The sequence below is a fragment of the Diabrotica virgifera genome, chromosome 5, assembly GCF_917563875.1.
Source record: "Diabrotica virgifera virgifera chromosome 5, PGI_DIABVI_V3a".
Taxonomy (NCBI): Eukaryota; Metazoa; Arthropoda; class Insecta; order Coleoptera; family Chrysomelidae; genus Diabrotica; species Diabrotica virgifera.
In genome coordinates, this window is record NC_065447.1 from 106,589,556 (window position 1) to 106,616,734 (window position 27,179).

Below are 27,179 nucleotides of genomic sequence, written 5' to 3' on the forward strand. Positions count from 1 at the left end.
ATTCACTGTGGAATTTCATTAAAGAGAAGGTTATAAATGCAGATATGTTTCGAATGAGGACTTGCGAAACGGAGTGCGCCCAGCTTTTACGTCAGTAACTCCGGACATGCTGAGATGGATGAGTATACGAACATGGCGTCGTACCAAGTTGTGTTGCGACAATGCAGGTATTCACACCCATGTTTTAGATAAATAAATAATTAATAAATAACTTACAAACAAAATTGTGTTATTATTTTTTCCCTCTGTTGTATAAAAAAATAATTCATTAGTGTAAAGGAACTTTCCGGCCACCCTATATAGATGCCATCATGATGATGACATATTTAGACACATGCGGCAGATAATATTTAATAGGTGCGGATTTTTTTTTAATTAAATTTATGTGTCTGGGCAGCAGTGGCCATTGACACAAACAATATTGGTTATACAATAATTAATTACAATAAGGACTTAAAATTAAGTATTATAACAGTTAATTTCTAAATCTTAAATAACATTAGGTAAAAATTATGAAGAAATAAAAATTGGATATACAATCATTGGATCAGTGGAAAGAAGCTATCCTATGTCCTGTACATAAAAAAGGAGACGTTACAGATTGTAGAAATTACAGGGGAATAGCTCTACAAGATACAGTATATAAGATTCTGGCCATATTAATTAGAAATAAAATTAAAACAAAAGTGGAAAATTGTCTAGGTGAATATCAAGCGGGTTTTAGAGCACAAAGATCGGTAATAGACCAAATTTTTGCAATGAAACAAATTTTATCTAGCTCATATGAATTCAACCTAGCATTAAATATGTTATTTATTGATTTAAACAGGCATACGATACCATAAAAAGAAGTAAAGTATATGAAACACTAGAATATTTTGAATTTCCACCAAAAATAGTAAGATTGACTAAATGCATACTTAGTGACACTAAAAGTAAAGTTATGATAGAAAGACGGGTTTCGGATAGCTTTATCACCAATAGAGGCCTGCGACAAGGTGACCCGTTATCAACAGATTTCTTCAATTTAATTTTAGAGAAGATTATACGAGAATGCAATATCTATACTAAAGGCACAGTTTATCATCACAGGCATCAATGTGTAGCATACGCAGATGATATTACCTTAATAACAAGGAGACCTGCAGAATTAAGAGAAATCTTCAATAGACTAGAAAGAACAGCCAAGGAATATGGTTTAGAAATAAACGAAGAGAAAACGAAATATATGGTGATGAAGGGAAATGAAAATCATCTGGGACAGTCCTTTAAGATACAAAGCCCAAGTAAAGAATATAACTTCGAAATTGTCGGCCAATTCGATTACTTGGGAGTAACACTAACAAATAGGAACGAAGAGAACCAAGAAATAGCAAAAAGAATGGCGAAAGGTAGTAAGAGTGCTGGAAGTCTAAATAAGATACTGAGGTCGAAGATAATATCCAGAAAAGCAAAAAAACGAATATATACAACAGTTATCCGACCTACGGTACTCTATGCTAGCGAGACCTGGACATTAAATAAAGATATGGAAGTAAAATTAGATAGATGGGAACGAAAGATCCTCAGAAGGATATATGGAGGTTTAAAAGAGGGGAATATCTGGCGAAGAAGAACGAATGAAGAAATAATGCAAATATATGGACAACCAAAAATAACAACACTCGCCAAAATTCAAAGATTAAGATGGCTTGGGCATATAGCAAGAATGGAAGAAGGAAGAGTTCCCAATCAACTAATAAACACGGAGGCTGGTACAAAAAGAAAAAGAGGACGCCCCCGAAGAAGATGGTTGGAGTGTGCAAAAGAAGATCTGAAGTCGCTGAGGGTACAAGATTGGAAAAACCTAGCACAAGACAGAAATAAATGGAAGAAAACAATTGAAGCCTTGGGCCCCTAAGGCCTGTTGAGCTGAACTATATATATATATACAATCATTGGATACTATAGAGACGTACATCTAATTATTACAACAATTATTAATTATTAATTATAATGATTAATTATTAATCACTGAATTTTGAATAACAGGTAGAGATTATAAAGACAAAAGATCATATTTTGTTAAATAATTTAATGTCTTTCAAGGAACTAATTAGGTGATGAAGTTGATCGGACGAGTAAGCTCCCGTTTATAGATATATTATGAGAGTATTTAAAATTAGTTTCTTGAAAACAAATGATATCGCAGGGGTGGCCAAGCTTCTTAATAGTCCGAGCCACTTTTCACAAGTTGAAGTTTTTGGCGAGCCGCAATAAAATACTTATTCAAAAAGTATCTATGTATAGAAGGTATTTACAATTTTTTTAACAGAACTTTTACTTACTGAAAACCGAAATACAATTACGAAATATTTAAACTTAATTACATTTTTGTTTTCCTTCTTTTGATAATTCTTTAGAATTTGGTGATTAATATGTGATATATATGTGATAATAATATTAATATGTGATAATATTCTCAGTAATTCTTTTAGATGCTGGTTAGGTAATATTGATCGGTGTTAGGATTTCACGAATTATAAAATGGAATAAAATGGTCCACACAAGTACGTTGTTCCTAATATGGAAATAATTCGACAAGCATTCTTTTTTAGGGTACCTTCTTGGATTCTGGTACAAATTTCCAAAATTCGGTATTCGGCGTTGACTTATAGTTTTATTTTCGAGCTTGATTTTCTTGCGTCTCTATTAATTTTAATTCTCCAGATGTTGTTTGGGTCATATATTGGTAATAATAAAAAATTCACCTCATGAACTATGTTCATTTCAAATGAATTCGGAAAAAAATGAAGAGACGATTTAACATATTTTAAGTCTTCAAATATATTTTGGAGTTCGGTCAATATTTCTTCCGGCTTTTTTATATACCTACTCGTTAAGTTTTTCTAGTATAATATGGTAAAAATTTTTTTCTAAGTCGAGTAAAATGACTTAAATGCAAAATGTGTACCTAATACAAATTACAAATTACATCTGTAGCAAGAGTTATACAAAAATCGGTCTGGATTCGGTTGATTACTGACTTTTACATTGCGCCACTCCTATGTAATGTTCGTTAGCGCAGTTTTCGATGTGTCATATCATTCTTATCTTGGATGGAAATGGAATTTGTTACAAAGTCTTTCATGTTTGTTGTCAGTAAATTAAAAGACATTTTGAAACACATATTATGGAACGATAATAATTTTTTTAAATCATATCTAATACAAAATTGAAAAATAACTCGGGTACAATCGAGAGCCACAAGTAATCCTTCAAAGAGCCGCATGTGGCTCGCGAGCCGCAGTTTGGCCACCCCTGTGATATCGGCTTCTGTATTGTTGATTAGCTGTTGTATGCGTTCTAAGCGAGGGTAAAACCCATCGCAATTCCACTGACCTAGCGTGAAAGTAATATACCAGGGCGCATCTGTAAAAATATTAGTACATTTGGACGCTGAGAGGTGACTCAAATTTTTTTGAAGAAATTGCTTGAAAATAACTCAAATAATAATATTTGAGTTATCCTCCCTCTCAAAAATATCTGGAACATTGTTTAAATAATCAAAATGTCAAAAAATGTAGGAAAAATTCGATTTTTTTTTCTTGGTTTTTTGATTATAACTTTAAAAGTATTCATTTCCGAGAAAAGTTCCACTGACATAAAAGTTGTGTAATTAAATTACCTACAATACAGAATTGGTTAAAAGTTTAAAAAATAGTCACCCTTGTTGCAAAATAGCAATAATTGCGAAAAAAACATACAAAAACAAGTATTCGCATTTTACGTTTTTCAACTATTTATGCTACACTTAGGACCTTCATATTTCACACAGAAAAATATTATGATACAGTAAAACAATACTGTAAATTTCATTAAGATCGGTCCAATAGATTTTGCAACATCAATTTTGAAATCCAGCTTTCGCAAAAAAAATTCTTTTTTTCAAAATGTTACAAGACTGAAAATAAAGCAGACAGTAAGTTGAATTTTTTTGCGTATTAGAAGTGTACTGTACCTTTCATTCGCAATTTGCAAAATTAAAATCGATTAACTACCACGGCGTCAGGAATTTTTTTAAATAAACATTAATTATTGGTGCTACGCGCAGGACAGCGGATAGTTTGCTCTGATTGGGCATTCCAATGACCTTTGATATTGATTGATACATTTTAATTTTTATTGCATTTCGATATAAATAAATAAATTTGTTTATTGCAAAATAAAAACACATACTCTATCCTTTGAAATAACACTTTTTTTGGCAAAAACTTTCTTTGTTCATATATTTTAACTTACAGAATAAAAGTTTATTATTTTGAAACATATGCAATTGTTTAAACAATATTTCACAAACAATAATGAAATTAGTTTGATTTTTGTGGAATTAAAATATTAAAATACAACAAAATATAGAGTAAGAAAAAAATATATTGATAAAGATTGGAAGAAATTTTGGTGGAAATCAACTTTTGTGACTCGAACAACGCTGTCCTGCGCGTAGCACCAAAAATTAAGGTTTATTTATAAAATTTTCTGACACCGTGGTAATTAATCGATTTTAATTTTGCAAATTGCAAATGAAATGTACAATACACTTCTATAAGCAAAAAAAAATTCAACTTGCTATCTGCTTTATTTTCAGTCCTGCAATATTTTAAAGAAATTAATTTTTTTGCGAAAGCTGGATTGCAAAATTTATTTTGCACAATCTGTTAAACCGATCTTAATGAAATTTACAGTGTTGTTTTAGTATATCATTAAGTTTTTCTGGGTAAAATATGAAGGTCCTAAGTGTAGCATAAATGGTTGAAAAACGTAAAATGCGAATACTTGTTTTTGTATGGTTTTTTTTTCGTAATTATTGCTATTTTGCAACAAGGGTGACTATTTTTTAAATTTTTAACCAATTCTATATTATAGAAAATTTAATTATGCAACTTTTATGTTAGTACAACTTTTCTTAAAAATGATTAGTTTTAAAGTTATAATCAAAAAACCAATAAAAAAATCGAATATTTCCTTCATATTTTGAAATTTTGATTATTTAAACAATATTCCGGACCATTTTGAGTGGGAGGATAACTCAAATATTATTATTTAAGTTATTTTCAAGCAATTTCTGCAAAAAAATTTGAGTCACCTCTCAACGTCCATCTCAAAACAGATGCGCCCTGGACTATAATGGCTTTAGGTAGTAGAGGAAGAGTCTGAGAGATAATCGTTATCATTATTGGTTTATTGAGATGCTGTACTTTTTATTTCTGTGTTGTCTATATTTAACTGTTTTTTTTTATTTTCTTAGAGACTCTTGAGAATCTATTTTTCGCTGTTTTGTCTTCAAGTGAGGGGTATATTTTTGACATATAGTCAAGGAGTGCCTGGATATTTTGAGTGAACTCCTGTACTTCGTGCAAGGGGTTATCACTGCCGAATGTATTTTCAAGGAAGGCTAGGAAATTTTCAACAAGAGGGAAAAATGAGTCAGGATTTTCTTGAAAAAGATTTTGGATAGTGTGAATTGCGGAATTAGTTAATTAAGACTTATCGGGGGAATGTTTCTTAGATCTTTTGGCTTTATGCTTAGTGGGAACAATTACATCTGGTGTGGGCATTTCATTGATTTTAGTGGGTGTATTTTTAGGAGTTTGTGTTTCTAAAGAGCTTGTATCACTGATGTCAGAACGACTTCTTTTCTGACTGATGGATGAGGGAAGAAAATTATTATTTGGGGTTATGGAAATAATAGGAACATCGAATGTATTTATTTGTTGACTAAGATCTAGATTATTTGTTGGGTTTGAAAGTGTGTCATTATTTGATATTGGGGAAGTGGGAATGGGTTCAGTAGGGAACGATTGTTCATTTAGGGAAGGATTTCTAGGAGGATTTTGACAATTATTTGCTGTGTGACCTTGTTGTTTGCATAGAAAACAAACCATTTTATCCGTAGAGAGAAATATTCTGTGAGAGTTGTTGTCAAAAGGGATTATTAATGAAGTTTGGAGCTCAAAGTCTTTTGTGGATAGAGTGACATATACTTGCCTTCTGAAACTCATAATATGAGTAAATACATCACCGGGGATTCCAGCTTCTTGATATGATGCTGGTGATTCGAGTTGTAGACCTAGATCCTTGAGATGTTTTTCTATGATGTCGTGTGGGATTGATAGATAAACGCTGGAGATTATAAGCCTTTCAGCGGGGGTTACTAGTCTCCGTACTGGTAGTTCAACTGTATTTATTTTAATTGTAGGATGTTCAGTTATAATTTGATCGACGAGTTCAGAATTTGTGAGGTAGATACAGATTCTGTTATTGGAAATTCTTAAGGCGAAGCAGATGTTTTTCGGATTAACAATATTACCTATGGGCTTAACATAGTCGAGTAGCACTAAATTTGGTTCTGCATGAATTAAAATTGCTTTGGTGGTCTTCTTTGGATACTTCGGACGTTGTTTAATCATAGTAGCAGTTGCATATGAACTAGTAATATTGTTACTCTGAAGAGCCTCTAACAAGAGGTGAAATCGTCGATAAGAGTGCTGGTTGCGCTATCTAGTCTAAGTAAAAATTAAAAGATATTTTTGGCCTCGCATTGCAACTGAATAAAAATGGTATACATTTTTATTTTATAGTAATATTACTCCGTGGAGTAACTAAGTGCATTTTTCGTTGGAACTTTACTAAGCTGCAGACGGGGGTTGTGAATTGCATAGTGTAGAATTCCTTCCCTTTTGTCTTCACTGCAGCATCCATTTGGCTTGCAAATTGTAGAAGCCTTGGAGGTGTCACCAGGGAAATGTACCAATAAGTTTTCAATTTAAAAATATTTTAGCAATATTTTTAATATTTTTGAGTATTATTAATGTTGCTATTAAAATTGAAAAACTTTATCTTTCAATTGCCAGATGACGCTAGTCACCTAATCCATTCACCTCAGTTGCAGTGTGGGACTAATATATGTCGAAAAATTTACTGGATTAGAGAAAAGCAACCTATGCATTCTCTGAAGAGCCTCTAACAAGAGGTGAAATCGTCCATAAGAGTGCTGGTTGCGCTCTCTAATCTAAGTAAAAATTAAGACATTTTTGGCCTCGCATTGCAACTGAATAAAAATGGTATACATTTTAATTTTATAGTAGTATTACTCCGTGGAGTAACTAGGTGCATTTTCCGTTGGAACTTTACCAAGCTGCAGACGGGGGTTGTGAATTGCATAGTGTAGAATTCCTTCCCTTTTGTCTTCACTGCAGCATCCATTTGGCTTGCAAATTTTAGAAGCCTTGGAGGTGTCACCAGGGAAATATACCAATAAGTTTTCAATTTAAAAATATTTTAGTAATATTTTTAATATTTTTCAATAGTATTAATGTTGCTATTAGGATTAAAAAACTTTATCTTTCTTACCTTTTCTTAAAATTTATTAGTCATCACTTTTTTGTAGCATATCTCGCTTAGTTTGAATGTAATCGATAGTTAATATTGCTAATTATAAAGGTCTTTTAAAGCACTACAGAGTTATTAGTAGCACTATACATCTAAAATCGACCGTTACTCTGTTATTTCAAGTTGAATACACCGATTTGAGCATGCACCAAATAGACAAACTGTTATCACCTACCATATACCTTTTTGTATTATAACGTGAAGATTTGTGAAGGAACAGATCCCTATGTTTTTTATAAGATACAAAAATGTTTTATATAGCTTTTTAGTTAGATGCCTAGTTTTTAAAGAGTTGGCAAAAACCGTCCGAAAAGGTGTCATTTTTCAATGAAAATGGCCAATTTTTAACCACGAATAACTTAAAAACTGGTATGAAACTGGTATATATTTTTAACTTAAAAACTATTGAATTTTAAAAAAAATGTATCACAGTTTTTCTTTAGAATTAGGCTCTCTAGCCACTTAAGTGGTTATTTTGACCAAAAAACTTTTCACCCCCTTGAAAATATATAGGGTAGACTTTGTTTCTTGAGCTGTTCCCTGCTTACTGAAAAAATATCAAGTAAATTGTCGTAGTATGATGGAATTCGGAACCAAATACCCTCATTGACTGCCCTATAAGTTTTAAAAACGTTTTTAGCAACTACTGGTTTAAAACTTTTTGTTTAATCTACAAAACTGTTACCAAACAATAAAAATTCGTGTGCTTTATGTATTAAAATTTAAAAATATTAACTAGGTGGTTTGAAGATTATTTACGGACGATAAGAACGACGCTGATAAAGAAGGTTTCTACCACGAATTGGTGAAACTCATAAATCAAACACCAAAAAAGGATGTTATTAATCGACTTATTAACGTAATCCGATTTATTCAGCTTACGGCAAGCAATAATATGATTGATAAATCAACAGTGTTTGAACACAAAAACATCCCAAACAAACATGAATATCGAATGATATCAAGACCGGAAATCAAATCGAGCTTATTATGGTAGATGCAAGACATAGCAATAATTGCTTAGACGTGCGAAGCTTGCGAAGAGGAGATAGGAACGCTATCCATATATTTAGTCCAGGGTAATAAGGTTTTTTCCATGACACTTCCATAGCCAGAGTACTAAAACGTTTTTCCGACATGTCAGTAATACCTATAAGAACAAATTGTAACAATTTGCAGCGTACGATCCGGCGGCTATTTTTATTTATAAAGAATTTAGTGTAAAAAAACAGCCTGTTGTCCTTTTTTTTTTCAAATCAATGGAAAACAGTGGATCTGATTGTTTTTTAGTACAAACATCTTCGAGAACATGGAAAAGGCTTGAAAATGGCGTATTACAAAGGTTGATATACTGATATTTTTAAGATTGAATTGCGAAAAAAAGGTCAAAATTGCAAAAAAATTAATTTAGCAAATAACTATTGTTAAATTTAGTGTATAGCTTTGAAATTTTTGTCAAATGAGGGTTCTTTAGTGCTTCATACGTGACAAAAATTTAAATGAGATTCATTTAATTGTTTAAATTTTATTCAAATTGTTTATCCCAGGGAGCTTTTTTCTGCAGTGATATAAGTCAGAAAAAATTGATATTAAAACAATTACACAGATGTCAAATGAAACAACATGAGCCAAACTTTCAAATTCGTTTAAAAAGGGTGAATATAAAGTGCGTTGATTAGTACAAAATAATTATGAAAATGTATCGTCAATTTTTCCTTATAAACTTTTAATTTTTTTACACAATAAATTATAGTATATATTTATCACAATTTTTTATCAATTATTATATATGAGACCATGAGAGCCAAAGCGACCTAACTGATTTTAACATTACTTTACATGATCAAAGAAATAATCAGAAGCTAACAATGTCCAACTCTTTTATAGTATGGTATAGTTAGACCCAAACCCAGACATCCAACGTGAAAGTTATCCTCCAACACCAAATTGTTCTATATGGTCCACATAATGTTCAGAAAAAAGTCACACCATTCTGAGCGTCGGGTTTGGGGGGAGGGGGGAGAAATCTGCAAATTCGTAGTTTTTTAGGTTTTTCGTCAATATTTCTAAAACTAAGCGGTTTAGCATGAACAACCTTCTACACAAAATTGTTCTACATTCAATTTTAAATAAAAAAGGTCCTATACATAACCCTTCTAAAATGAACGGTTCCAAAGTTACGGAGGTAGTATAGTATAATTGGTCCAAAAAAAGGCCTAACCCAGACATCCAAAGTAAAAGTTTTCCTTCAACACCAAATTGTTCTATATGGTCCACATATTGTTCAGTAAAAAGTTACACCATTTTGAGCGTCCGGTTTGGGGGGGAGATAGGGGAGAAATCGGTAAATTAGTAGTTTTTTTTACGTTTTTCGTCAATATTTCTAAAACTATGCTTTAGTTTAAGGAATGTTCTACAGAAAAATGTTCTACATAAAATTTAAAACAAAAAAAGTTCTATACATAACTGTTATAGAATCAACGGTTCCAGAGTTACGTAGGGTGAAATGTGGAGGTTTTCGATACTTTTTATATTTACCGATTTCTTCCCCCTCTCCCCCCCAAACCCGACGCTCAAAATGGTGTAACTTTTTTCTGAACATTATGTGGACCATATAGAACAATTTGTTGTTGGTGGATAACTTTCACTTTGGATGTCTGGGTTTTTGGTATAGTTATATCAAAATATTGCCCAAAAAATATAAAAAGTATCGAAAACCTCGACTTTTCACCCTCCGTAACTCTGGAACCGTTGATTTTATAACAATTATGTATACAGCATTTTTTGTTGTAAATTTCACGTAGAATATTTTTTTATATAACATTGTTTACGCTAAAGCATAGTTTTAAAAATATTGACGAAAAACTTAAAAAAACTACTAATTTACCGGCTTCTCTCCCATCTCCCTCCCAAACCGGACGCTCAAAATGGTGTAACCTTTTACTGACCAATATGTGGACCATATAGGACATTTTGGTGTTGGAGGAAAACTTTTACGTTAGATGTTTGGGTTAGGCCTTTTTTTGGACCAGTTATACTATACTACCTCCGTAACTTTGGAACCATTCATTTTAGAAATATTATGCATAGAGCCTTTTTTATTTCAAACTTAATGTAGAACAATTTTGTATAGAGGCTTGTTCATGCTAAACCGCATAGTTTTAGAAATATTGGCGAAAAACTTAAAAAACTACGAATTTACCGATTTCTCCCCCCTCTCCCCCCCCCCCCCAAACCCGACGCTCAAAATGGTGTGACTTTTTTCTGGACATTGTGTGGACCATATAGAACAATTTGGTGTTAAAGGATAACTTTCACTTTGGATGTCTGGGTTATGCCATCTTTTGGATCAACTATACTATACTATTAGTAGTTTTATGTTGACCAAGAATCATTATTGGTCAACATGTACACTTTGGTAAAATTGACGACACTTTTTTATAATTATTTGTTACTAATAAATGCATTATTTTATTCACTTTTTTTAAACAATTTAAAAGTTTAGCTCATGCCCTTTCATTTGGCACCTGTAGAATGGTTCTAACATCATAGGGATAAGGCAAAGAGAATGATGGAGAATGGTTCTACATCATTTTTCTGACTTATGCTATTGAGGAAAAAAGCTCTCTGGGATAAAAAAATTCAATAAAATTTAAACAATTAAATGAATCCCTTTGAAATTTTTGTCACTTATTAAGCACCAAATAACCCTCATTTGACAAAAATTTCAAAGCTGTACACTGTACACTGTACACGGTACACTAATTTTTACAATAAATAGGTATTTCGAAATTAATTTTTTTGCAATTTGGACCTTTTTTTCTCAATTATATTAAAAATAAATGAGTATATCAACCTTTGTAATACGCCACTTTAAAGCTTTTCCATCTTCTCTCGAAGATGTTTGTACTAAAAAACCATGTTTCACTGTTTTCCATTGATTAAAAAATGGAAATAAGGCTGTTTTTGACACCAAATTGTTTATAAATAAAAATGGCCGCCAAATCCTACGCAGGAAATAGTTACAATTTGTTCTTATACTGTCGAAAAAACGCTTCAGTACCCTGGGTGTAGAAGTGTCATGAGCAGGGTATATTTTACCCGTGTTGAGCTGCCCCCCCCCCCACTTGCAAAAATTAAAAAACGAATAGCCCTGATTTATGAGCTATTTATGAGCTCTCATATTCCGCAAACTAAAAATTTTGAGCTCGTTCCACTGAGGAGGAATTTAATACTTAAAAATAGGAATATTGAATCAGTTTTTGCGGCAGAATTACGAGCTATTTATGAGCTATTGAAATTATATAGTTGCGATTTTTGAGCTCATCCCCCTCATCCCCAAACAACCCTTTAATTGATTTAACTTAAGAGAAAAATGCTGAGAAAACTTAAAATATATCGTATTGAGGATATAATTCCTACAGCGTATATACTCTAAGAATAAACTATTAAATCACATGCATTTCGATTATTGAGCTACAACCCCTTCGCAAGAAAACCACCCTATCTTCCCGGCTTAAGAGAAAGTTGTACTTGAAATGCATTAAATTAATTATTTGGCGACTACATATCATTTAATAATTTATAAGCTTTCAAATTACGCGCCTTTAAATCGGTAAATTGCAATTTATTTTATATAGTGCAGTCACTGAAAGTAAAAATCAACGATTACCTTCAATTTCGGTGAACCTTCATCGATTTTCACGAACATTGTTCAGTGGTTATAGGATACCCCAAGAAACAAAGGTGACATGATACCACCTTGCGCCTTTACCCTGAGGGTGGATACCGCCCCTTCTCGGGGGTGAAAAATTATTTTATAAAAAATAACTGCACAAATCTATAAAAGAACAAATTATAAGCAAAATGTATTATATAAAGGGATTAAAATAAGTCAATACTTTTTAAGTTATTAAAGATCAAAAATTTTTAATATTCGTGAAAAAATGCATGTTTTGAAGCGGTTTTTCGTAAATCACTGAAAAACTAAGTTTTTACAAAAAGTTAATAGTAGTTTTATTCGTATAGCTTATATTCTAAGAATAAACTCTTAAATCACGCGCCTTTCGATTATTGAGATACAACCCCTTCGCAAGATAACCATCCCATATTCCCGGCTTAAGAGAGAGAGTTGTACTTAAAATAATTTAAATTAATTATTTGTCGACTAGATATCGTTTAATAATTTATGAGCTCGCAAAATATACGCATCTCAATTATTGAATTGCCATTTTCGTTCTATAGTGCAGTCACTGAAGGTAAAAATCAACTATGACCTTCGATTTCGGTAAATCTGCATTCATTTTCACCAAAATTGGTGAGCGGATTTTGATGCTATCAACTTTTTCTGGAGCTCATTTTGGATAGGTATTTCTAAGTACTTTGATAAGTATTTAGTACCTAAGTGTTATAAAATGCATCTCTTTCCCGTTATTTAAGCTTGAATCCTTAGATTTGAACAGTCGCAGAAAAAAATATACATTTAATTACCAATAACTTACTTTAAATTAACATTAAAAGGTTTTTCAAGTAAGCAATTTATTATATTTTTTATTGGCTTCAATTTTAGTGATGAACACTTGTTTGTAAAAACTTACAGTATTTGAGTAATTTATGAAAAATCGCTTTAAAACATGCATTTTCTTTCACAAAAATTAAAATAACTGATCTTTAATAACTCAAAAAGTAATAATTTATTTTAATCACATTATATAACAAATTTTGCTTACAATTTGTCCCTCTCTCGATTTGTGGGGTTATTTTTAATAAAGTAATTATCACCCCCGAGAAGGGGTGACATATACCCCAGGTTAAAACCCCAAGTTGTTATTGTTAATTCGTGAAAATGAATGGAGATTTACCGAAATCGAAGGTCGTAGTTGATTTTTACCTTCAGTGACTGCACTATAGAAAGAAAATGGCAATTCAATAATTGACATGCGTATATTTTGCAAGCTCATAAATTATTAAACGATATGTAGTCTCCAAATAATTAATTTAAATTATTTTAAGTACAACTCTCTCTCTCTTAAGCCGGGAATATGGGATGGTTTTCTTGCGAAGGGTTTGTAACTCTATAATCGAAAGGCGCGTGATTTAAGAGTTTATTCTTAGAATATAAGCTTTACGAATTAAACTACTATTAACTTTTTTGTCAAAACTTACAGTTTTTCAGTGATTTACGAAAAACCGCTTCATTACATGCATTTTTTCACGAATAATTAAAATCTTTGATCTTTAATAGCTTAAAAAGTATTGACTTATTTTATTATTTTTATATAATAAATTTTGCTTTTAATTTTTTCTTTTATTGATTTGTGAAGTTATTTTTAATAAAATAATTTTCACCCCCGAGAAGGGGCGGTATTCACCCTCAGAGTAAAGGCGCAAGGTGGTATCATGTCATCTTTGTTTCCTGACGTATCCTCTAACCACTGACCAATTTTCGTGAAAATCGATGAAGGTTCACCGAAATTGAAGGTAATCGTTGATTTTTACCTTCAGTGACTGCACTATACAAAATAAATTGTAATTTACTGATCTAAATTCGCGTAATTTGCAAGCTTATAAATTATTCAATGATATGTCGTCGCCAAATAATTAGTTTAATGCATTTTAAGTACAACTTTCTCTTAAGCCGGGAAGATAGGGTGGTTTTCTGGCGAAGGGGTTGTAGCTCAATAATCGAGATGCACGTGATTTAATAGTTTATTCTTAGAGTATATAAGTTATAGGAATTATATCCGCAATACGATATATTTTAAGTTTTCTCAGCATTTTTCTCTTATGTTAAATCAATTAAAGGGTTGTTTGGGGGTGAAGGGGATGAGCTCAAAAATCGAAACTATATAATTTCAAGAGCTCATAAATAGCTCGTAATTCTGCCGCAAAATCCGATTCAATATTCCTATTTTTAAGTAGTGGGGGGGCTGACTCAGCCCCCCACTAAAGTATCAAATTCCTGCTCAGTGGAACGAGCTCAAAATTTTTAGTTTGCGGAATATGAGAGCTCATAAATAGCTCATAAATCAGGGCTATTTGTTTTTTGATTTTTGCAAGTGGGGGGGGACAGCTCAACACGGGTGTATATTTTTGCATTATTACCCTGGAGTAATTAGTACGGGTGAGAAGTCGACTGAGAACATTCAATTAAAAAAATTTTGGATAAAATAAAAACGTGGAAAAAAATTAACAAGCAACAGCATAGGAAAAAATAAGATAAATAAAGTAAAAGGTCACTGGGCTATACTGGAAACAGCTATAGTAAATAGAGCTGAGATCTCTCTGGGAAAAATCAAAACAGAAAGAAAAAAGTTAAAAGAACGGTTCGACGAAGAAAGTGAAGTCCTAATAAATCAAATTGAACGGGCGCGAATTAAAGTCCTACAAAACCCATTTGAACAAAATATGATTCAATACAAGAACAAGAAGAATAAAACGTCAAAGTCCATCAGAGCGAAAAAAAGAGCATTTGGCCAAAACACTCTAAGGGAAGTGGAAATAAAAGAAACAATAATACAGAATACAACAAGATTTATACTAAGAAAAAAACATACTAAAAGCTTAAGATGAGATACTTACTAACAGATGAGACGAAGATTGTAGATATTTGGAAGAAATATTTTAAAAAACTACTTAGCAAAACTTATAAGCAAAAAATACCTCATAATACATCAGTCGTCTATCATACAGCAAGTCTGCTAGTAGACGAGGGCATTTAGCACAAAATAAATAAATTTTTAAATACAGCACCTAGAGACTTGCAGTTTTTTGCATTATGTTCAGGATGACGTCAGGAAAAAGTCTACTATTCAAAAATGGGTGGAAATGAATAATTGCCCTGTAAAGTGCATAAAATGCATCCAAAATTGCATAACTATAAAAATAAAGGCAAAATCAGTATACTAAGGAACATAATTTGGGAGGTTTTTGTGGTCACTCAATACGATTACGTAATCAGAACTGACCCCCGGATCACCTGGTGCCCAAGGTCAGTGCAAGAGACGTCATCTTCTAGAGCAGGGCTTCCCAAACTGTGCGTCGCGACGCCCTGGGGCGTCGCGGCTTTGTTCCAGGGACGTCGCGTGTCAGCGCTGACTTTTATTCAATATTTTAAACTGATATGTGACTTAAAATAATATTAACTGGGATAACTGCACAGGGATGCCTGCACAGCATGGAGGACTACAAGCTCTCATCAAAACCAAGGCTCCAAGAGTAAAATGGACACATTTATCACACATAGAGGGGCCTTAGCAGCAAAGAAATTACACCTGAATTAAGTGTTGTGATGGATACCATTATTAAAGTGGTGAACTACACACTATCCGTGAAATCAAGACTTTTCAAGAACTTTGTGAAGAAATGCCTTTAATTTATTAATACAACTCTCGTTGGCTGTCCAAAGGCAACGTACTCGCACATGTATACGAATTAAGAAATGAATTTTACACGTAGGTATCTACATACAGAATCGCATAATATTGCGCGAAATTTATTAATTCAGAGTTTATAATAAAATTAGCATACCTCTGGACATATTTAAGAAATTAAATGATCTTAATAAGTCTTTGCAGGGAAACAATACTCATATCCTGTAATTGGCAGATAAAATTACTGGGTTTTAGAAGAAGTTGCTCTAATGGAAGAGAAAATTAGAATATCAAGAAATTGACTGTTTCCCTGCTTACAAGATATTTCTACAAGAAAAATCGATAGAAATCCTCGATCCCTGTTTAAAAAATATGTTTACGCAACACATCATCATCATGTCATCATTGAGCCAACACTTTGAGAAACATTTTCCCGAATATCTGGAACAATATGACTGGGTCAGAAACCCTTTTATTTCCAGTCATCCACACAATCAGCACTTTCAACAGAGGAAGAAGAACAACTGACAGAATTGTCCTGTGATTCTAGCCTAAAGCCTTTGGAGCTCAGTTTCTCATGAATATTATGCCATCAGTACTTCTGCATTAAAGGTTTTATTATCATTTGCGACTTCGTACCTGTGCGAAACGGGCTTTTCTGCAGTTGCAGTAGTAATTAAAAACAAGTACAGGTCAAATATAAACGTAGAAAAGGAAATGAGAGTATCAATTTCCAAACTGAAGCCCTGGTTTCATAAGCTGTGCTCAAAAAAGCAATCATATCCCTCACATTAACCAGCCAGTTACATAAATAAATACCCCTTTTTATTTTTGTGCCTATGTTTTGATTTCGTTCTTAATTTCTAATAAAAATTATAAATGTTCAATTAGTGTTTTTGTTATACTTAAATATAACCTGTTATTTTACTAGGCTAGTGCTAGTATATACTAAAATTTGTAAGTATTAGTGGAGGTTGGGTTGAGGGGCGTCGCAAAAAATAGCAAAGTACCAAGGGCGTCGCAATACGAATAAGTTTGGGAAGCCCTGTTCTAGAGTTTCGATGGTTTTCGGCATCAAATCGATGCAAACGGATTACTCACGTGTTTTAGGGATCACTAAGTACGAATATCCATCATAATTGACCTCCGGAGTACCTGGTGCCCAGGGTCGCTACTAAGGTGCGCCATCTTCTGGAGTTTCGAGGGATTCCGGCACCAAATTGATGCAACTGGACTATTCGGGGGGTTTTTCGGGGTTTTTCGGGGGGGACAAAACAGACTTCTGGATCACCTGGTGCCCAAGGTCACTGAAAGGGACGTCATCTTCTGGAATTTCGAGGGCTTTCGGTATTAAATTGGTGCAAACGGATTACTCGGGGGGTTTTTGAGGTCGGCAAACACGAATATGCCATCAGAATAGACCACCGGATTACCTGGTGCCCAAGGTCACTGCAAAGGACGTCACCTTCTGGAGTTTCGAGTGCTTTCGATATTAAATTGATGCAAACGGATTACTTACGGGTTTCTGGGGTCGCTAAACACGAATATGCTATCAGAATTGAATTCATTTCGGAGTACCTGGTGTCCAGGATCGCTACTAAGGCACCTAATCTTCTGGAGTTTCGAGAGTTTTCAGCATTAAATGGATGTAAACGGATTACTTACAGGTTCTTTGGGGTCGATAGACACGAATATGATATCACTGACTGACTGAACTCCGGAGTACCTGGTACCCAGGGCCGCTACTAGGACATGTCATCTTTTGGGGTTTTGAGGGTTTCCGGCATGTAATTGATGCAAATAGATTACTGGATGGTTTTTAGACACGAGTATGCCATCAAAATAGCAATTGATGCAAACGGATAACTTACGGGATTTTGGGGTCGCTAAACATGAATATGCCATCATAATTAAACTTTAGAATACCTGGTGTCCAGGGTCGCAACTAGGGCACATGATCTTCTGGGGTTTCGACGGCTTTCGGCATTTAATTGATGCAAGTGGACTACTAGGGGGTTTTGAGGTCGCTAAACACGAATATGCTATCACAACCGACCCCCTGTGCACCTGGTGCCCAATATCACTACAATGGACGTCATCATCTGAAGTTTTAAGGAATTTTGGCATTAAATTGATGAAAATAAATTACTCGGTGGGTTTTTGAGGTCCGTAAACACTAACATTGCATCAAAACAGATCATCGTAGAACCTGGTGCCCAGGGTCACTGCAAGGGGCGTCATCCGTAAGGCGAGGTTTTCCACTAGTCCTCACCGACTAGTGATCTTTAAAATCTTAAGACATCGCCTTAATATCGACTACTTTTTAATATAGAATATAACAATAATATACCTAATTTAGAGGTTTTTACACCTATTGAAGTGGCAAGTTACAATAACTTGTACACTGGACGTAAGTAACCACATTTCTAATTTTTTTCAACTATCAAAATTTCACCCTTTTGCTTTTTAATCTTAGTGGGTCACTTATTTCCAGGTTTGCACTGATGTCAGTTTGACCGAAAACGTTTTGTACTTCCACTCCCTTGTGGATAAATTTTAAGAATTTTAATAAATTTATATGCCTAGATACAACAGAAGTGTTTACTTTATTCCACGTTGTCAAAAAGTAATCCAATCTTCATCAATTTAGTACCGAAAACTCTCGAAACTCCAAAAGATAGCGTGCTTTAGACAACAGGTGCTTCGGTGTCTGTTCTGATGGCGTTTTCGTGTTAAGGTACCTCAGAAACTCATGAGTAATCCGTTTTCATTAATTAAGTACCGAAAACTGGGTTAGGTCTGATGGTATATTCATGTTCAGCAACCCCACAAAATCAAGGGTAATCGATTTGCACTAAGCTATTACCGAAAACTATCGAAACTACAGAAGATAATGTGTCTTAGGCACCAAGTGCTCCGGTGTATATTCTAATGGCGTATTTATGTTCAGAAACCCCAAAAACCCATGAGTAATCCATTTTCATCAATTAAGTACCGAAAACCCTCGAAACTCCAGAAGATGACGTGCCCTATGTACCTGGTACAGGTGCTCCAAAATCTAACTAATAAGTACTCCGTTTGCATCAATTGAATGCCGAAAACCCTCGGAACTTCAGAAGATGACCTGCCTTAGGCACCAGGTGCTCCGAGGATGAGATCTGATGGCGTATTCGCGTTCACCAACCCCAAAAATCTATGAGTACCTAATCCTTTTGTATCAATTTAGTACCGAAGACTCTCGAAGCTCCAGAAGATGAAGCCCCTAGCAATAACCCCGAGTAATCAATTTGCATCCATTTTATGCCGAAATCCCTCGAAACTCCAGAAGATGACATGCCCTAGAAGCTATCCTGCTCACCAGATTTTTTGGAGTTCAATTCTGATATCATATTCGTGTGTTTAGCAACTCTAAAAACGTAAGTAATCCGTTTGCATCAATTTAATACCGAAAGCCCTCGAAACTCCACAAGATGACGTCCCTTGCAGTGACCTTGGGCATCAAGTGATCGAGAGGACTGTTCTGATGGCATATTCGTGTTTAACGGCTCAAAAATCCCCGAGTATTCCATTTTTATCAATTTAAGGCCGAATTCTCTCAATCTCCAGAAGAGGACGCCCCTTGCAGTGAACTTGGGCTCCAGGTGCACAGGGAGTCGGTGATGATGGCATATTCGTGTTTAGCCACCTCAAAAACCCGTAAGTAATCCGTTTGCATCATTGTTATACTGAAAGCCCTCGAAACTCCAGAATATGACGTCCTTTACAGTGGCCTTGGGGACCAGGTGATCCTAAGGTTTGTCCTGATGGCATCTTCGTGTTCAACCACCTCAAAAACTCCCCGAGTAATCCAGTTACATCAATTTAGTGCCGAAATCCCTCGAAACTCCAGAAGATGACGTGCCTTAGTAGCGACTCTGGGTACCAGGTACTCCGGAGGTCAATCATACTCATATTGAGCGACCCCTAAAACGCGTGAGTAATCCATTTGCATCGATTTAATGCCGAAAACCATCGAAGCTCCAGAAGATGATATCTCTTGTCATGACCTTGAGCACCAGGTGATCCGGGGATGTTCTGATTACGTAATCGTATTCAGTTACCCCAAAAACCCCACAAATAATATATTTTGTTTCTTAGTATACTGATTTTGACTTTATTTTTATATTTATGCAATTTTGGATGCATTTTAGGCACTTTACAGTGCCATTATGCATTTTCACCCATTTTTGAATAGTAGACTTTTTTCCTGACGTCATCCTGAACATAATGCAAAAAACTGCAAGTCTCTAGGTGCTGTATTTAAAAATTTATTTATTCGGGTGTTTTTAGTGCTAAATGCCCTGGGTCTATAGTGAATATAATTATCGTCTCTAGGAAGGATAAAAGGGAAACTAGAAGTTTAATAACCAGCATTGCACCTAAAAGCGACGGCACACTTTCAGAAGATACATTAAAATGGAAATAATGCTCTTCATCAACAGCTATAAATTGATTATTGCGATATGGCACTAAGATCAATATCTGAGCAAATGAAAGTAGTGTGTCATAATCGCAATACGGGAGGAAGGGAATACAATGGTGTGCTCGAAATACCGACGAATAAAAGTCTTCGCATAACTCCATTTGTGGCAGATAACATGGGCTACTCTTGGGTTGAGAATAAAAAGATCAACGATTGACCAGATGTTTACCATACTAAAAATACTGTAAAAAATATGGAAGTTCAATCAACAGATATAATCTACTTATACATAGATCAGGCAAGCATACGAAGGAATTATACGCGTTAAATTCTAGAGCGTGAATGCCGAAATATCTATTCCACAAAAATTAATTATATTGACCAATTCCTGTGTCGAGAACCCTAGAATACTAAGAGTTTTATTCTAGAAGAGGAAAAATGTCGGCTTTGCTTTTCTGAATATTTTTAATTTTTTGTTTTTCTGTAAGACAAACCTTAGTTAAGATTTAGTGTTTCTAAATTTGCATACACTCGTGATTAGTGGCTCGTTCAAACCCTTCCAACTACATCCCTTTCAAAAATAAGCACTTTGAATCGATGAAACTTTCAGATCATATAAACAATACATACACGAGTAAAGCAACTTGTGAAGTGGTAACGAATTTGAGATTCTAATTAGTGCTTTTCCCGATTATTTTACCAAAACAAAGGCACCAACTTTATTTTGAGGGTAACTTGCTTACATTTGATGCTACAAATATTTTAAAAGAATACAAATTTTTAAACACTTTAAAAAAGTTTTAATCAGTTTTCCCCAAACAGTAGTTAATTTTTTGGTTATTTCACTTTGAAATATTCGATTTGGAATTTGACGAATATGAGCCTATTTTTCATTAGCTATAACTCTGCTTCTTCGACGTTCATAGACTTGTACATAGACCGTTTTTTTTTTTCACTTTTTACATGCTATTTTTTGCGAAGAATGTTTTTCCGGTATAATACTTACTTTTTAAGTTATTTACCAAAAGCCGTCTAAAAACGTGGTTCTTTTGTTGAAAAAATGAATGTATTCAGTCGCAAATAACTTAAAAAGTATTGACTAGGTGAAAATACTCTATGGAACAAAAGTTGCTTAAAATTAATCAAGTTATCCATTTCTGGACTTATTTTGGACGTATATTTTTTCACCCCCAAAGAAGTGGTGAAACTCACCGCCAGGACAAAAGCACCCATCGCACAATATATCACTTTTTTGACATGTTAGCAATGTGTACACTATTTTTCATGTCAGCCCAAGCGGTTCTTTAAAACTTGAATTATGCTGTTTTTGCATTCCCCAAAACCTTCCTGGAAGACACTTTCTGAATATAAATTGAACAGTAGTGGGGAGAGAAATTATGCCTGTCTTACACCTCTGAGAATTTTTTGAGCTTGTTACAAATTATCTAAATGTTTTTATAAATGCTTAATTTTTTTATTCCAATATAAACCGAACATTTTTTTTATATGAGTATCCTACAAAACAGAAGTAAATTTTGTCACATCCTGGTATCACGTCCCTAGTTATATTTTCAAAAGTTAGTTGGTCTCAAAGTATTTTGTTAAAGTACATATTGTTTACCAAACTTCAGAGAAATTTTCAAAAGCTTTTAGACATATAATAAATTTTCATTATCGATTTTCAAGTTTTAACCCTCTATATCTAAGCAACTAAGCTCTTTAAGGATTCATGTTCGGCTTACGAATTGAAAGATTTTCTCACTATATAGTTTGTTATATTGTATCACGTTATTCATTCATGAGATACTAGAAATCAAATCTGTTTATGAAATAGTATAAATGTATGGAAATAAAAAAACACAGCTGTTTTACTTTCTGTATTCTTTAGGAGCCATATTCATATTTTACAAAATAAAACTTAGAACTCTGAGACTAGCAAAATTCGATATAAATAATGAGAAAATTATAAGTTTTGAACAGGTAGCCATTGTATATCCATTATGGCAACACCATGCTCGGAACTGTCAATAGGTCATTACGTAACAAATATTCGCACTAGTCCTAGAAATTAACTACACTGTGAAACTCATCGTCATCATTAGGGAGCTGATCAGAGCTGATTTATATGCGATCAATTTTGATGAAAAATGCTCATATATATGCATTAAAAAATTACGTAATATACCTACGCAAGATATGCACAAAAATTCAAAAAATGCGCATATCGAGAAACCACAAATTTTCTGTTCTATTGTATTCTATGGGGTACTTTTAAAGGGGGAGCGGCAAGCTTATTTATTATCTTTCAAATAAAATCATTATTTACTCCTTTCAACATCAACAAAAGTAATTGGGGCGTATTTAAAATAACTTGTTAAAGCCGAAAATTCTGCACCAAAATCAATTTCAAAATTTCCATTAAAAATTTCGCATATTATATCCTCCATCTGATCTAAAGCACGAATAGTTTAATTTCCGTTAAAAAATCGTAAAACTATGGTTAAAGGTGTAAATTCTCTGAACAATGGGGATTTAAAAAAATCACCAGAATTATAGCTATTAAATTGACATCCTACAATTATTGTATAACGGCGTACTACATATGAGGGCCCTAGAAGTAAAGAGGTATAAGTGACATTTTTGTAAATATTGAGATAAATACACCACTGAACTGGAAATATTTCATTCTATTTGGTGGTAAAGAGATCTAAGCGATAAGTCTAACAGGTGCTGCTTTCTAGCGCCAAGTTACTTAACCTCCGAGCCAGCTATGAGTAGAGCTTGGAAGAGAAGAGATACAAGTGCGCTTGTACCCCTGTTCCACTGTGGCAGAGTGTTAGTTGAGTTTGTTATCATTTTGGATGGGTAGTGCCGGTAGTAGTATAGCTCCTCTAAAGCAATATTACTTTGTTGTTAAAGTAATATCTTATTGTAAACTGCAGTGTTTTACGTTTTCTTTATGTGGCACCAAGGTCAGGCGCCAAGTGGATATCAGGAAATATCACATTGTCTCATAAGCCTTCCCCCCATCTGCAAAACACATAACTCGTTCAATGCGACACAAAGTAGCATTTAGCGACAATTGTGGAGGCCACTAAAGAGTCATCTGACAGTCAAATTTTGGCTCTCCATTGTTAGAGACACGAATATTCAAACAGTAGATCATCGCTTTTTTATAAGTGGCCACTTTCATAATGAGTATGACCAAGATTTTGGTGTGATATAGTTAGAAAAGAAAGGAACCAAAAAGGACCTATATGTACTTCAACATTGGATGGATCTGGTAACTTCTATAAGTAGAAAGTTCTTTACAGTGCAGATGGAAAATGAAGATTTTTTGGATTTTTCTAATACGTGCGCCATACTTCTAGAAGAGCGTAAGTGGAATACAAAGTAAGCAACAGTTACATTTTCAGCAGGACAAACCTTTAACCCTGTTTTACGAGAAAACAACTGGAGGTAGCATAGAAGAGTTCAGTGAGCTATCTATGAAACTCACTCGAGCTGACAAAAATTCTCCCCTTCTGCCAGATTTGCCAGTACTGATTGACAGAAGGCCGCTCATTAAGCAAGCTAAATATTCAAATCTTTAACAGTTACTCAACTGCTTACCTCCAATTTACCATAAGTTTTTCACAAATCTGCGACAGGATGATCAACAAGCTGGAGAAGTAGCAAAGTCAGAAGAAGCAGAAGTCGATTAATATCCTGATGTCGATGAATCATAAGTCAATTATGTATTAGTGTTGTGGTAAAGAATAAATTTCTACAAAAACTTAAAGATTTTTTTAGCTGTGTTACCTTTATGATGCATTTCTTAGAAGTAAAGGGGTACAAGTGCTACTTAGCAACCTAAAAATAGCTCCAAAATGAGTAAAGTTAGAAGTAAAGTGGTACAAGTGCTACTTAGCAACCTAAAAATAGCTCCAAAATGAGTAAAGTTAATAAAAGTATGATTTTTTGTTACAACTAAGAATAATAATGCCTACAGCTACTAAACCGGAGAAGAAAAACTAGCATTAAAAAACCATGGCAATTACAGTAAAGGCTCAACTTTGAACGTAATTTACTCAAAATGTACTTTTTGTCACTTATACCTCTTTACTTCTAGGGTCCTCATATAAGCACTACTTAAAGACTTGTTTGTATAGTAGGTGGTAAAGTAGAGTGACTAGCAATATGTGGCAAAGTAACTCTACTCTACTACCACCACCACCGCAAAAATTTCCACTCGCCTGCGCACTCTACCCATGGAACGCGCTCAATTCTGGTAGAGTAAAGTAGGTAGGAGAGTACATACGGACGCTGTCATTCCGGCTAGAATTGTGTTATGTGTAAATATTGAAAATGAAGTTCACCGAAGATGAAACTTTAAAACTTGTAGAGCTGTAGGCGAATACCAGTGTTTATGGAATTTAGGTAGTGTACATTACAGAAATAAAAGTATGAGGCAAGCTGAGGAGGATGAAATTGTCGTATCGATAAAAAATTAAGAATTTAAGGTGTACTTATAATCAAGAATGTTTAAAAATACACACTATACTAGCATCAGTACTATACTTGTACTTTCCTCGTGTGAATGGTATCAAGCTATTTTTGGTAGAGTAGCGAGTAGAGTCTACTCTCCTTGCTACTCTACCCTCCTCAAAACTCTACCCGTGTAAACAAGCCTGTAGAGTTTTGAGGAGAGTAGAGTAGAGAGGAGAGTAGCCTCTACTCACTACTCTACCAAAAATGGCTTGATTCCGTTCACACGAGGAGAGTACAATTGCTTGAGCTTGTTTACTCCAAAGCCCCCTTTGCCATTCTTTCGACGATTTCATCCTCCGCAGCTTGCCTCATACTTTTATTTCTGTAGTGTACACTACCTAAATTCCATAAACACTGGTAGTCACCATACAGCTCTACAAGTTTTAAAGTTTCATCTTAGGTGAACTTCATTTTCACTCTTTACACAAAACACAATTCCAGCCGGAATGACAGCGTCCCTATGTACTCTCCTACCTACTCTACTCTACCAGGACGCATTCCATGGGTAGAGTGCGCAGGCGAGTGGAAATTTTGGCGGTGGTGGTGATAGTAGAGTAGTTACTTTGCCACATGTTGCTAGTCACTCTACTTTACCACCTACTATACACTCTACTTGCTACTCTACTGTGCTGAGCGTTTTTACGGGTAGAGTTACTCTACTCTATCAAGTACTTGCATCATTACTCTACCCGTGTAAACAAGTCTTAGTACTTTGTGTAAAGATCGGTTATTTTCTAAGAAAAAATTAAAAGGCAGTGAATGAGCCGTCTCTCTTCAAGTAGTTCTCGAATTAATAGGACAGCCTGTGCGCGGAAATATTTTGTGTCGAATTAAAAAATTTAAATTTTTTTTTTGACTTAAATGTTTTTAAATAGGCACAAAATATGCACGTTTCCTTAAAAATATACAAAATTTAGTAAAGTTCTCAAATATGCAAGGGATGCATGCAATATGCATTTGGCATAAAATCCGCTCCCTAATCATCATCATTGACTCTACAAGCCGTGATAGGTATTGGCCTGTTCTAGATTCAGCTTCCATTCGTTCGTATCATTCGCCTTAATTTTCTAATTTCGCACTCTTAAAATTCGTAAGTCGTATTTCACGTGGTCTTTAAATCGTGCTCTGGGCCTGCCTCTTTTCCTCACTTCATCCGGTCTTTGGTTATAAATGTGTTTTTACGGCTCCATCTCATTCATTCTCTCTAAGTGGCCTGGTCAAGCCACAAGTTGGTTTTGATAGACCTACCGATACACGGTTCATTATAACCGTGGTAAAACTAAAAATTATAGCATCTGCACCATAATCTGTTTTTCTGTGCGCCTTTATAAATATGAGGATTTTATACGTTCAAAACAAACTAAATGTTGTTCATCGCTTTTTGTCAAGGTCCACGTTTCTGAAGCGTAAGTAAGGATGGACTTGTAAAGAGTTCTGTATATAAATATTCTCGTTCTTTTTGTGACTATATTTTATGATAAAAGTAATCCATTTATTAGCTATTGTGTTACTTTGTGAGCCTAGTTAAATGAACTCTCGTACTCCTTCGAAAGTATAAGTTGCAACCATTAGATCTTCGGGTTTTTTAATGCTTCCTATTTGTCACCTTCATATACTTCACATTTCTTAATTGTATTAATGTGTAGCACCATTTTTTTGCTGCTATTTTCAATGACGTGAACGATTGTACCAGATCAGCCTTTCTTCTTGTTATAATATCGATGTTATCCGCATACGTTAGTATTTGGACAGTCCTATTAATAATGGTTCCTCTTGTAATTATTCCAGATTATCTAATAGTTTTCTCTAGGGAAATGTTAAATAGAAGGCATGATAGGTTATGTCCCCGTCGAAGTCTTATTTGTGTCTAGAAGGATCGTGATACCCCGTTCTGCACTCTAACCTTACACTCGACTGTTGAGAAGGTTTCATTTACCAATTTCAGTTAGTGTATTGGGGTATTGAATTGTACCATGGCTTTGTATAGTGCGTATCTCTGTACACTACCATCATCATCATCATCAGTAGCTCGACAACCCTTTTTGGGTCCTGGCTTGTTCTAGGATTTTGCGCCAGTCTGTTCTGTTCCTCGCTTTGTTCTTCCAGTGGGTAATCTCAAGTGTTTTCACATCTTGTTCCACTTGTTCCATGTATCTAAGTTTCGGTCTTCCCTTTGATCTTCTCCCTACTGGTGTTTGCCTCGTTATATGTTTTGGTGTTTCGGTCTCCAACATCCGTTCAATATGGCCCATCCAGCGCAGACGTCCCATCTTTATTGATGTTATGACGTCGGGTTCGTTGTATGCTGCGTATAGTTCAAAATTATATCTTCTGCGCCATACGTCATTTTCTTTCACCCCCTTATATATGTGTCTGATAATTTT